Source organism: Sipha flava, unplaced genomic scaffold (assembly GCF_003268045.1).
Source record: "Sipha flava isolate LNK unplaced genomic scaffold, YSA_version1 106_pilon_pilon, whole genome shotgun sequence".
NCBI classification, from domain to species: Eukaryota; Metazoa; Arthropoda; class Insecta; order Hemiptera; family Aphididae; genus Sipha; species Sipha flava.
The window spans coordinates 695,555-711,324 of record NW_020271721.1 but is presented as its reverse complement, the minus strand read 5'-3'; the positions used below and the strand labels follow the sequence as shown (position 1 = coordinate 711,324).

The 15,770-nt window shown below is 30.3% G+C and overlaps 1 protein-coding gene across 3 annotated transcripts in view; it reads left to right on the top strand.

Moving 5' to 3' along the window:
• The window catches only part of LOC112684747 (receptor-type tyrosine-protein phosphatase kappa), a 154,975-nt gene that overhangs the window by 117,067 nt on the left and 22,138 nt on the right, over positions 1-15,770 (top strand). The gene's annotated exons all lie outside the window — the stretch shown is intronic.

The window sequence follows — 15,770 nt, the reverse complement described above, 5'->3', positions numbered from 1 at the left end:
ATATTAGCAGCTTATACAGCAATATAGAAAATAAACAGCTTTTCAGTTTATGCATTAATATTCAAAAAAGTGTTTATTAATTAAACGGAAAAAAATATTTAATATAGGATATACATTGACAAGGTACATAATGCAACACATCGGTTCGTTACGCGCATAATTGATAGTACAAAAATAAAGAAATGAAGATAGAGTATGATAGTAATAGAAACATTAAAATTGATTTTAGGAAGGAGAAAAGGACAATTTCCAGGACATGCATGAATCATTTGCATAGAATATAAGTTGAATGATTTGTCAAACTTCATCGTTTTTATATGTTACATTATCTCATAATGTCGTCATGATGCTGTGTATGGTGACATTTAAAAAATTTAAATCGCACTCACACCAAGACTTTGCATCTCATTATCTAACTAACACATACATCCGCTCCTCTCGTATATTAGTAAACAGCAGATTAACAAGAAAGAGTGATGCACACGATGCATATATACACTTCTGTTCGAGAAGACGATATAGTTAAAGAACAATGGTGGGTCCTCTGAAGGGAGAATAATTTGAACTACTCAGATAACACCAACAATCCCCAAAGATAAAAAATCGACTTTATAAATACATACAAACATACAAATGCGTTTTAAATTAAATCTACAATAAAATGATTGCATTATTATATAAATTATAATATATGTATATTATAATGATTCGTAATTCGACACTTCAAGCAGTATTTGGTAAACAATTTTTGTTAAATCGAATGTTAGACTTATATTTTATTAAAATATTTTTATTTATTTTTTGAAAATATCTTTGTAGGAATTATCAAAATATTTTAAAAATTCCTTTTATTTTATTAAATCCGAAACGCTAGAACAACAATGTGTATGTAAAACGTTAATAATTTATTAGGGGTTGTCTCAATAAAATTTGACCATTATTATTATTTTTGTTTATCAGTTTCCTTTTTCATTTAGTTTTATTTCTAAATCTTCTCACAAAACAATATACACTATATTTATAAAGATTTGTTTAACTGTATTAGGATATGACTGACCACAATCAACCGTCTATCAGCCATCCACCTCTTCATTCCATTATCTATATACGATATTGCGCATTTGTGAACATTAGACATCTTTAACCGTAAAATACTAGAAAAAATATAATCACTCCTTTAATTTCAAAGAAAGTTTGAATCAACTTTATAGCTCATATTTTCTGAAATCGGTGAGCAGAAACGTTTTGAGAAAATCGTCGTACATATACACTCGAGCTAGAGTTAAAGGATCTTTAAACGTTCCAATGAGAACTTTCGGAACGATAAAAAATAAAGCTGAAATTGCGTATAGGTATAAAACCGTTATAGCTAATAGAAATTTGATATCGCGTGAATTTTTATAGCGGAAGGCAATAAGAATATAACTTCTCTTAAATGTCGTTAAATTATACATTTAAGATGTTATTACGTGTCAGTCGGGATGTTTTCGCCGAAATGAAAACGGATTTTAACATATGTATTAAATACTATATCTTGCATCATAAAACTATTAAACCGTAGTGTAAATATATTAAATCGTCGTCTCTTGTTGAGTAATTTAAAAGTTAAAAAATAAAATAAGCTAAACATTAAAGATTAAGAACCGTGCAGAAGCATGTTATTAAAAAAAATGTAAATGTCATCTAGTCCGTTTTATTATTCATAGCATTTCCCTCCAATTTGTTTTTTCACATTTTTTTTTTTTTAACTTGAATGTTCTAAATTTGATTATATCAAGAGTGATTTATTTTAATACAGGTTATTTTTTTCAATTTTCATCTTTTATCTACTAAAATCACAGTGTAAAACGCATGAGGGTAGAATTGATTGAAACCACCCGAAAAATCATTTAAAAAAAAAGTATAGATAATAGTGTACCCTGATCTAACAGAGAATTTTACGATACATTTTAAAGTTCTATTAGCGCCTCTTAAAAAACGTATCCGAAAAAATTATAGCCCCGATGAAAATCCACGATTATATTATTACGCAAATGATAATTAGATGTTACATGCATCTACAGTCACAAATGTGAAACGTAACGCGTAACAAAAATACATTATTTTTGTTTGATTTTACGTTGACGTCGGAAAAGTAGATTTTTTAAAAAATAACGGTCTGTTACGTGCCAACCGATCGATCTGATGATTCAGTTTCAACGTCTCAGTCAACGCTTGGTTTTAGGTGCAGTCAGGAATAATTAAGACTTTTTAAAATACTTAAATTTATTTAACTCATAAAATTATCCTAAATACAATTCTGTAAATATTCTAAGTAGAAATTATTTAAGTCCTAACAATTGTAACTTATAAAAATAGTTTGAAATATTTCTAAGTCCAGACCATAACATACACTGACGTGAAGGTGCTCAGTGCAGCATAGCCAAAACTCGTCTGATTTGCCCTTGTTTTCGGGTCCCTTTTATATGTGATATCTGTATGTGTGTGTGTAAATCTCAAGTGTGTGTGTGTAAATCTCAAGTGTGTGTGTGTAAATGAGAACGATAATAAAATAAGATAATTTCCTATAGATTATGAGTGTGTGTGCGTTATCTCCGGACCGTGACATAATTATTGACGCAAATGCTCAAGATGTGGTCACTATTATTTCGATTAACTATTTATTTCAATTTCCCATAAGAACGTTTATGTGAACCCTTTCACTTGTCCACGCTTGTGATTTCGATATTCTAATTTCTTATTATAATCTCTAGTGTAATGACCACGTGAATAAAATAATCTCATCCCCAGTTGTTGTTTTTGACGTTCATGGAACACTCCTTGTGTTGTGTTTTATTATGTGATTACACAGGACGCGCACTCCTTGTGTTGTGTTTTATTGTGTGACTACGCAGGACGCGACAGGTCCAACCAGCAGTGTTGGGAATAGATAATGCAAAATTTATCTAGATAAAGATAAAATATAGTATGTCCAAATTCATCTAGATAAAGATAATAGATAAAAAAAAATTAAAATATCTAGATAAAAAAAAAAGATATTTTCAAAAAATGTTATTTTTTGGTCAATATTTCATATTCTAATAATATCTATGAAGACTCAATTATAATCATTATTATCAATATGTACCTAGGTGCTTAATGTTTTTTGTAATTATGTTGTGTACCATTAAGCAGTATTTATGTATAATGTACAATATTTAATGATAGTTAATCACTAAAATGTTACACAAACAAAAAAAAAAATAAAAATTGCTCTATACGTATCAGGATGAATACAGAATACATAAAAAATTATTTTAAGTTAACAATATTGTTTTCCATATAATATTAATTTGATGATTTGCATTATTCTATAAGTAGTTACTACTTTACGGGTTCCAAAATTGAAGTAAATACTATTCAGCGTATGAGTTACATGTGTATAGTAAAATCAAATACCTACTATATTTGAAACTTCCATGGAAAATAAGAAATTAAGTTTAAAAATACCAAAAATATTTTCCAAACATGAAAATACAAACAAAATGTCATACCAAGAAATAATAATTACTTATTAATAATACACGAGTTATGATTCTGAATACAAAATCTATATGTATAAAATAAAGTGAGGTTAGTTACGGAATTTATAATTCAAAAACGGCTGGACCGATTTTGACGATCTCTGATTTGTTGGATTTGTCTCCGTACAAGAATAAAAATAACTCTAATCTTGACAAGAATACAGACATTTATCTAGATAAGTAAAAATGTTATCTTAGATAAGTTATTAGATAACTTAGCGTTATTTATCTAGATAAGATAAAAGATGACAAAAAATCTATCTAGATAAGTCCCAACACTGCCAACCAGGATCTAAATGATTTTGTTCGCCGATCGAACGTGAGGAACTATAGTACGGCGTTCGTGAACAAGAACGAACTCTCCATTTCGAACGTCCTCGCGTTAGAATATTTCTTCTTCTGAACGAAATAGTTCAATTGATGTTATACTAAACCAGTCCCGGAGATTTTTTAGCCAAGATATCCTTCGTCTACCAGCACTTCTTTTGCTTTCTATTTTCCCTGGAAGTATAATTTATAAGTTGTACGGGGGCAAATATTCGAGGTTCGGATCGAACGCTGTTCTTTCGACGTGTACCCATTCGCAAATAAGCGGTTGCGTTCGTCTGCAACGGACTTGAGCAAATAATATAATAGGACAAGAGCTTCACTGTTATGTTACAACGTTAATAAACGTTAATGCACGAGCCAGACACGAAGACGGAAAGCAATTATTTTAACACAACCGTGAGCACGGAAACGGTGATGCAGACCGTGTTGAATGACAATTAATGAAGTACACAACGCGGCGACGGAAAACTTTTTTAACGTAATTGATTTATCGTAGACTTTTAACCGAATTATTTTTATCGGGTAAACCAACGGTTTTTCCGTATTTTGCTACGTTTCGTGTCGTCGTCGTCGTTGGCACTATGAATGATGCGGCAGCGGTGCGGTAAGTGTTTCGCCGCGACGCGAAAATTCCGTTATGATTACGATGACGCTTCGAGTGCAAAGTTTCTCGTTACGTTCTCTCGCACGAGCTCGACCGTTCACTCCGAGACGATAGGGGATGGGAGAGGGTTAACTGTCTAACGCGTTTCGTGTTGGCCGTCCGTCAGCAAACACCGTCTTCGTCGTCGTCGTAACTCTGTCCATTAACGCCAACGAAAGAAATATCACGACACGTTTCCACCGACGCTCATTAATGTTTTTTTGTATTATGTATATTATATTTATTATATTGAACTCCATGGTTTAACACTTGCACTCGCATCGACTTTGGTAGTCATCTGTTCCGTACGAACTCGACTTAGACGTAGTCATTCGACCGCCGCGGATTGATACACCGAATAACCAATAACTGGTTCACACCCCCCTTCTTTTGTTTTTTTTTGTTTTGAATTCTTTTGTATTAATTCGCCTCTCAGAAACACCGCAAGTGGCGGAGCTGGTGCACACCCTTGCAAAACGCGTTTCTATCGCTATCGTTGTTCGAAGAATTGGTATTTTCCCGAATCACGGCGCTTTAACTTTTAACTTCAAATCACCACGGTCGATGAAGTGATGGGCTTATACCGAACGTACATACCTATCCGTTTGTACACAATTCTCCCAGTGTATAAATCTTTTCCGTACACCTAATAAGACCTTTGGATATACACAGCTCAAAAATACTAACATCCATTACGATTGACCATCTATTTAGGTATTTATGATAAATGATTGTCTACATGACACGTTCAGTAACTTTTGAATGGATTTTGAAATTATAATACTTGGACTATATTATATTATTATTATTAATTATTGTAAACGGATAAAATATAACATTCAAATTTACATTGTTCCAACATAAAAATATTTCAGTAATTTTATATACAATAAACCTTTTAAAATATAAACATTTTTGGAACGTTAAGGATCCTCGAGCATATTGCATTATTATTTGAACACATTTGAATAGGTAACCGAATGAGTCATTAAATATTCATTCGAATACCGTGCTAATGTGTTATACTCTAACATACGGAAAAGATGAATCGAAAATAAAATAAGAAATCGTTCGGCACCACTAGCAAAAATAACAAAAGTAGAGAACCAATAATATATCGGAAACAAATAAATTATTACAGTATAGTAGTGTAAATGTTACGAAAGTATGATCATTATGGTAATAGAATATAAAAAATATAACTTAACCTATCCATTTACTTTTTGAAGATTAAAATTTACTTGCCAAACCAAGCGCCTAATTAGATTTCTAGATAAATTAATTTGTAAAATAAACCGAAAAGCTTGAAATTATTGAGTTCTCACTGATAGTGATAATGTATCCAATTGATGCTTATTATGAAGAAGATACAAATATGAATAATTTAGTATTATAACAAGTGATTAATGAATTTATTCAACAATGATAAAGTTTTTCCAATTCGCTTAATCATAATTTTTTCCAAATTACCGGACTAATTTAATTTAAATCTTCTCATCACAGTCTAAGTATAAAGTTAAACATTAATTTATGAAAATTATTACGTGAATTATTAAGGCTTATTTTCGAAGAAATTACATTTTTTCACTATTTTAACAGTAGCGTAAGTACCATTGAAGAACAATTAATCTATTTTTTTTTTAATTTTCGTGGCATTTAAATATTGTGTTTGTTTTTTTTTTTAAATAACAACTATCAGTTTCATTTATATAAACCCAATAATTTTCTGGAAACTATGATTTATATATATATATATATATATATATATATCAATTATTTTACCAATAGATTGTTATCTATTGATAAAATAATATATCTGTTTCTTTTTTCACTTTGCTGTATTTTGTGAATTTTAATGTCAATAAAAGTGCAATTAAGTTATTTCAGGTCAGCCGAAGCTATTTCCTCCAAAATTGAAATAACGTTTTCCTCCACTATCTATTTTGCACCACTTCCATTTTTCTTCAAATAAAAGTATTTTCCATTTTCCTCCTATTATTACAGATGCACTTATTGATTATTAATTTTCCTGCACTTACTGGTCACCATGATATATTTACTTCTGTTTTCGAGACTTTTAGGTCAGATGAGATACTGGGATGAGTGAATGGTATTGCTGTATTGGTCTTTTCAGCATAAAATCAATGTATCATTGTTCTCGTAAAAATAATTCTGAGTGCAAGAGGTCGAATGGATTAATATATATTTCTAAACATGATTTATATAGTAAAAAATAAAATTGCTTAATAAGGTAGGTCGAACTTTTAATGTTCTTATTTTCATAAAAAAAAGGCATCTTAAGTTTTCGAAAATCGAAAATTTCAAGTACCTTTAAACAGTACAAGCTTTATTAAAATATTTCAAAACTATAAAATGTTTTTAATTAAATAACTAATATTGTTTAATAAAAATTCTTTTACGTGAGTATCCGATTTCGTCAAAATTTCATTTTGAAACGCTTATAAATCATTTCAGTGATTTTCTAGCAATTTCTTGTTACAGCTAAAAATAAAATCATATCAAACATTTTGTATTCATATATGAATTTTAAGTTTCATGTATATATATATATAAAAAAAATCTAAATATTTTACTAGAAAAATATAGCAGATTATCATAATTCTTATTTTTCTGTCAAAATTTAATATTCAATAATATATTTTTTAAATTCAGCTATTTTTTTCTCCATAAAAAATGTCAATGATAATCAATATTATATACACCTATATGTATCAAGAACTTTATAATAAATTTGCATTATATTTTTACAAAACAAAATTATTTTACAAACATTTTCGAATTAAAACTAAGAAAACATGAATATTTAATAAATTAATTAAGGGTAAAATCAAACATCTTATCCCTCTGACTTATCGGGGTCCTAACCTAAATACGTCATCGTTTTACGTGTGTGTTTTCATAACCGGTCGAACCAAAGCGTATGATGTTGATTTGACACGATTATTTATACATTACGCTCGATTGAAAATACATAATTGATAATTACTACATTCATGTGGTACAACTTGTATGAATTGTAAATGTAGACATGTTATCAATAGCAGTACACGGAATGGACCCCGATGCCCGGATATAAATACAAAAAAATCGAATCGCGTCATGAATGCCCGCCTTGTATATACTCTTTTGTTCAACGGTTATAAGAAATTTAGAAAACAAATATTGGTCCATGCCACGGTGGTGCAAAATTGCGCCATTTCTCAATTATGTGAGTGTCAGTTCTAAGACGAAAGAGGGATGTCAATCATTCGAATTTGTTGAAAAACTTCGGAAACCGAAAATCATACAAAAAATAATCCTTTTGCTCCTTTAACATTGGCCCAGAAGAGCCGCCCAAATGTGTAGGAGAGAACGGAAATCGATTTAAAACAACAATAGAAAAATGGTCTTTGTACGCCGAAGTCCCGTCGTATTATCACAGTGTTCGAGAGCACCGATTTGTATATATGCCCCTTCTCCTTCCCAGTACCCGGTACAAAAATGTATTCTAGATTCAGCACTAATTCCGTCCACGTTAATTCGCGAGCGACTATATATGATTATAAAATGCGTGTTAAGATTAATCGCGTACCTACAAGCTCGCATTTCATATGGACGTTGATTCGACTCCTGTTTTCATACAATTAATTCTGCTGATGGCGATAGACGCACGTTCTCGCATATGCGCAAGGATTCGCGCGCGCGCGAAGGTGTGTGTGTGTGTGTGTGTGTATGTGTGTGTGTGTGTGTGTGTGACGTTGCTAAAGAATAACGTGATAATTCAACGTAAAACGGATTAAACGAATTATTAAAATTATACATAATTTTATACAATTATCGTCTCGCGTAAACATTATAATAGGTATGTTTTATTTTATATGAATTCACGTTTACAACGCAACACTAAAATTGTGTGTACGCATAGCGATTGCGAAGTCTTTTTCGTACAAACGAAAACTGCTCGTGAATATATAATACGCGCTTCACATAATCACAATAATTATAATAACAGTCATGGTGAGGATTTAATTCAGTTCGTTTTTCGTTTATTTTCTTAACGTTTTGTGAAGGGAACCCCACACTATGAAATACCGTCTTTATATACGTGATGCGATGACATCACTGTCAAAAATATAGGTGTCCCTGCTATTATACGATCGAGATGCGCTAAAAGGCGAGACGAGGAGGACGAAGATTGTGTCAACCTTAGCTTCTTGGGCGTCCAGTTTCACATGACAGTTCTAATTATGTCTTTCGTTACGGTCGTTCTACACTTACCACGGTACTTTCGTTTGTAAGACACTCACGTGATTTCACCGTAACAGATCCGTGTTAACAAGGGCTTGACTTGTGAATTTTAATTTTAATAAAAAATAATCATAGTTTCTCCGTGTATCTAAATGATCAATCATGTATATTCGTATCCATTAGACAAAAAACAATTTTGAAATACACATTTTTAGATATTTTTTTTTAGAGTTTTTGGTCATAAATAAATTTCTTGTCAGGGTCTTTTTCTGCGTTTTACGAGACATATATATTCAAAGTGAGGAGGTTGATGTTCTGTTTAGCACATGGAACAGACTAGAAGTTCCCGTATCATTTGAAGAATTTGTTCACTTTGACGATAATGTCACAACTGCTGGTACTTTTACTGACGAGGAAATTATTCAATCCACTTCAGTCAATCAGCACAATTCTGACAATGATGACGAGGAAGAGGAGGCGGAGGTTCCTGTCATATCGTTAAAAGAAGCAAAATTTTTTATGTCAGGATTACGTCAATTTTTTGAACAATCTGAAATGGACGAAAAAAGATGCGATACAATTTTCAATGCTATTATTAAGTTAGACAATGCTATGGACCAGATTGCGACCAACAATTTTTCACAAAAAAAAATAACAGATTTCTTTAATATGTAATATGTATATAAAATATAATACTATGTATGTGTAATAAATAAATATCAATTAATAATTTTAAAATGTACATAATTATATTTATAATAAGTTAATGTCAAAATAAACGTTATATATGTATATACAATGTATTTTATTTATTAATTTTTTTCCTTCGATTTTTCGAACACTCGGTAAATCGAAAACCTCTATAAATCGAATTTTTAACTCGGTCCCCTGAATTTCGAATTATCGAGTGACTACTGTATATATATGAGACTTATGATTATACAATCATACAGCCAAAGAAGTACATTTATTGCCGTGAAAGAGTAATGTTCTACGAACAATATTTTCTCGTCTAACTATACATAAAAGTAGGGGGTTTAACCTCAAACCCTCCTCCATAGCTATATTATCAATCCTTGACAAACATTAAACCATGTAAATTCATAACGCATATGCATGGTTCATATACCTATGGATCCAGGGGCACGTGGAAAACCATTTGGTGCTCCGTGGGCCAAGATAACGTCTCACTTTTCAGCCGTGACTCTATGTGTTCCACGTACGCCTCCCCCGAGAGTAATATTGCATATTTACACATTATACCCGATGTTTGAACTCGTTTTACCAACGTCGGTCGTGTAGCGATCGCGTCTTTGATGATACCCGTCCAATCATAATTACAGTTAAAAGGTTACGATCAAAAACAAAACCTGGCAGCTGCAAATTGTAGTGCCGCGTAGGACTATAAATACGAGGAAAATCATCATAATTTAAAAAAAATAGACTGAAATTATTTTATCAATAAATTACACTGTAATTTTTGACATACTGTAGTGTAAGAACTATGTTATTGGTAGAATTCGTTGGTAATGTTAGATAATTTTCAATCATCCTAGAGTTTTTAGCAAGTAGCTAACTGATAAGTTAATGTTAGATTAGATTTTGGCAACTTCAGAAAGATTTAAAATAATATTTATTAGTTTATTACTTAAACAAAATTTAAATATTTTTACATTCATTGTCTGATAATCTGAACACTGAAAGCAATAATATAAATTAAATATTGTTTAAATAACAAGGTAAATGTAACTAAACGAAATATCTATAAACATAATCAAACTTAAAATTATATTATATACACCAAAAAACAAGCTTGCATTTTTGTACCAATTAAACATAAGAATCATAAACTGATAATTAATAATATACTAAACTAATCAGTTCAATTACAAAAATAAACTAGTGAATTCAATATTTATAAACAAAACGACGATAAAATATTTGAGATAATATAAATTATCATATACCAACTTTGAATTGTTCATAACTTAATTAATGTAAAAATGTTTAATGGCTTAATGTAAAAAAAAAACACAAATGTTATATCGAATAAAATTATTTGCAATTTTTTTTTTTACGTTATATGTTCTTTTATTGTTTATTGATTTTATTTATATTTTTCCGTTATAATATAATATATTACGTTTTGAAGCCCTGCTTACAACACTATTATAAGTATTAATAATTAAAATAAAAATTAAAAATTATTAGTAACTATTACTAACTATTAATAACTAAAATATATATATAAATCGGAAAGAGCACTACGTAAGCATATAACATGTTGTTAATGTGAGAAAAAGAAATAATGCATGTCCTACGTTATTTTTGTAAAAATAAAATAATAAATAAATATATAATAATACAATAATGCAAAATGTATGAAATTAAAACTGAAGTGGACTAAGTATACTTAGTCATTATAATAACTAGTTGAAATAAAAGATCTGTTTAAGATTTAAACACAATAAATAAACTTATTGCTATCACTGTTATAATAGTAACATTGTTGACCAAAAAGAAGATCAATAATAACGATGATATAGTATGATTTTATACTTAAAATATCTGGTCAATATTTACGTTTCGCATTGAAAAAATATCGGAATCAATAGATTGAAATAATAATAAAAAAATAGACTTTTTTTTTTTTCTGAGCGTGTATTTTAATAATAAATTAAAATAAAGTTAGTATAAATTTAAATAATATAAATATTAAATACATTAAAATTAGTTATATTTTAACTTTCTTAATTTATTTTTTACCAAAATATTATGAAGTTAAATTAATTTCCGGGAAGAATTTTTAAAATATTTTTTATTAGAGAGAAGTCATTGTAATTGACTAACGTTCATCGAGAAGTTACTTAAAAAAAAAAAATAAAAAACAATTCTTGTCTTATATCTTTTAAGATTTAATATTGTAATAATTTAAGTATTATTATTGTCTAACACGATTTATTAATTTATCGACGAATTCAATTAAAAATTGTATCGTTCCGATTGATGGTCGTAAATGACTAAGATCAAAATATTAATAATTAATAGACTCAAAGAAAACATGAAACATTCCACCCTTTAATTTATTCAGTTAATTTACGATCGCGTGTTGTCTTTTCTTATTTACTAAGTTTTGAAATAAAACAAAAAAAGATTGTTTTTTTTTTTTAAAGAAAATATAAATAAAAACATTTGGGTAAATCACTACACCAGCTATATAGTAACTTATAACGAGAAAAAGTGTCGTGCCATCCTTTGAGATTGACTACCGTCCAAGAAAATTCGCTGATTTACTCTGTAGGGAATTTCCCGTACATAAAGCTGGTTTTGTTCAAGTACAGACCATAATCCCTTTTTCGTGCGTATTCTCATGTTTTGGTAAAAAGAAAAAAATCGAATACAAATTGTATTTTTTTTTATTTATTTATTTTTTTTAACCATGAAATAAAATGTATATAAAAATATATGTGAACACATCAGAAATCACTAGTCTAAATAAATCAATCTAAAAAATAAGAATGAATACAGTACAACACTTAGGACGCAGTATGCGAAACGAAGCGAAAGTGAACTGTAAACGATTTTAATGTTTTGAATTTTGAATAAGAATATTTACATATTTTTAGGTATTCATTATAATTATCTACACGTGGGGTCGTTTGACCGTTTCAGCCTTTGAAATTAGTTTTCCCTAATCGTGGATTTTTCTTGTAATAATTATCGAATGAGAAAACACGACACGGATCAAATTTTTTTCGAGTTATTATAAATAAAAATGTGAATTATATTCACAGGTACACCGGGCTTGAAAAAAATTGTAGCGAACGAATCGAATTAAATCGCATGTTAGTGAAATCACAGAATATATGAAATTAGAATGGTCACTTGTAGATTTAAACAAGATTCAGCCGCTATATTTATGGAGTCCTAGTTTCGTATCACTTTAAGAGTGATAACATTTATTTTGTGACAGTAGCGCAATCAGGAATTTTTCATGGGGGGGGGGTCTGACAAAATAAACTAATATACAAATAATAAAAAATTATAAAATATATATCTAGAATATGATATTAATATACTATTATACGTACCAGGGGGGGGGTCCAGACCCGGAGGCCACCCCCCTGGTTGCGCCACTGTTTTGTGATGATGTACTGAAAACATTGAACGTACTTATTTGTTTCGGTACATATTATTTATTAAACCACATCAAATATGAAATACATTCACTGTTGGGACTCCATAACAGTGGCCGGATGGTTTTTGAACATCCTCGTGTGTAAAATCTTATCAATGACCATTCTGATCTCATATATTCTATGGTGAAACGTAGACTCGTATTACGTCGACGCGTTCCTCAATATTTGCTCGGAATTTAAAACGCGCGAGATTCAGAGCGATTAATCATCAAACGTTTTCAAATCAAATCGTCCCGTTGTTTATTAATACGTAATCCGGCGGGTGAAAGGATGGCGCGTTAATTTGTTTAGTTTTTTTGATTGGTTTATGACGAGTGTGTAGGGTCGTCGTATGCAGTTATCGAAGTTCTGTAGAGATACGTATAGAAATAGTACCTGTATCACGCGATCGACAACGCAGGATGCGGTAATAGCTTCCGTCAGAGTGACCGTAATTTAATCGTTTACCAGAAGGTGTTGTGTGTATAGTAATCAGCTATCGTGAAAAGTACTGTACAAATTGTCACCGAGTGAGATGTGTTATCGTGTTATCGCACCCGGACGACACGTTTTTTTTCGACAAGTCGTTTCGAAGAAAAACTGGGGAAAGAATAATGACACACGGAAATAATATTTATTTTTTTTTTTTTGCGCGTAAGCTGCTTAAAACGTTCTCACGCGTAAACTCGTACGAAGATAAAACTTCACCCACGCGTAGGTATTTATACGGCTTACGGAAAAATTTAAAACCCAATAATAAGTACGCGCCGACCGCCCCCGCCGATCGCGGCTCGTACAGAATAACGCGCGTCAACGACAATATTCCGTTTTCGCGTAATCACTTCTCGGAGTTCGTTCGAATCTAAGAGTAATGTGTTATATTGTTTACATTCAAAACAATTTTACTCGAAATGCCGTTTAAAAAATAAACTGTTTATGGAAAAAACCGTTAAAAATATATTATACAATCATTTTTCTGGAACACAAAAAGGTTACTGTCGCGAAAACAAATTATACACTTCCATTGATTCCTACATGCGTATTTTACCGATACGTTTAACCGTCTAAAATTATGACTGCGTTTGATGTATTCTCGACTTGATCTCTAAACGTTTTTTCCAAACAACGGACGGACGTAATCATAATAAATTACCGCCGAGCTTGTTGTTTATTGCGCTTAAAACGGAGATTATTGATCGGAAATCGATTGCACACAAAATGTCCAAATCAACAACCGATCAAGAAATAACGCATTATTAATATTCATGGTGTTGCAAACGAAATTTCAAATCTTTTAACGGAAACAATTAAGCGCGATAATACTATTACTATTATCGCTATTCCATACAATTTATTTTTATTGTTCTCCGGGGTGGTTTCCGGTTTTAAAGAATTCGACGCAGCTCCGTCGTAGTTTACGATTTACACGAATAAAAACAAATCATCGCCCATCATTTACTTTTCGATATTTTAGTTAGAAGTTGCCGGTATCATTAAGTTAACAATTCGATTATATTATGATAAAAAAAATCGATATTTTATGAATTTCGTCTTCGTCGTCGTCGTCGTCGTCCCCAAGAATGATTTAACTGCAACGGTATCTCGGTTTATTTATTTACTGCGTCGCTCTCGCTCACTCTCTCAGTTTACCTGCCCGTCGCTCTGTCCCTACGTGCCGTTGAAACTTTCGTGAAATACGAATATTCCACGTATCACCTATGTGTGCACGTATATGTGTCCATAAAGCACCGGAGGTGTTCCGAAACGCGGTAATATTTACATTATTCTTGTAACGAGAGAAACAAGGCGTTTACGTGATTTTCTCCGATTCTCGTATTTACAAAATAATACTCTCAGCGGCACTACGACAATACACGTGGATTATTATTATTATTATTATCATAGTTATTATTATTATTATTATTATTATTATTAATGATCATAATTTGATCTATTTTATACGCACGGTGAGTGAAAACGATTCTTATTATACCTACTCAGAACTCAGACAAACATGCATATCGTATACAAGGTAATTTGTTAGTGTCTTTCTATCCTAAATATAGGTGGATGATTTTGAAATTTTACTATTATAACTGTACGAACAATTACTTCAGGAATATTCAAATTTTGCGTAACCGTCCGAATAACTGTCCAAAGACATAATGAATTATTTGATTATTTACACGATTATTACTGAATTTACTTACTCTCCGACATATTAGCAAGAAGTTAAATAATAATATATATTAATATTATTTTATCAATTTTTCACATATCTAATAAAATCGTAAATTCCATATTTTTAAGCCGTCAAGTAAATCTACCGCTTAACGATTGAATAGTTATTATTGCAGTCGAAATCTTTTATTAAAAGTAAATTAAACTTAAGCAGTTTATTTTAAATTATAATAAATAATAAACTATAAATATATGTATAGTATAAGGCCGTGCATTATTTTAAATGTACCTAATAAAATATTCAATTGCATAATTCAAAAGATGATTAATGTGCAATTCAATTACAAATTATGAAACATCTGAAGGAGCCTTTACATATTTTAAATACTTAAAAACGCTTATAATTATTTAACTTTTGTTAACGACATTTATAAGTTTTTATACTTATCTAATAATACTTTATCTGTATGTATCAAACCGTTAATTGGCTTTTACAATCATTATAATTAATATTTATCATCTTCGCATTTAAATTATGTATAATTATAAGTAATATATTTAATTAAAACTATAATATTTATTTATAAAATCTAAATGCAAATGTATGTTAAACATCTAAACGAACGT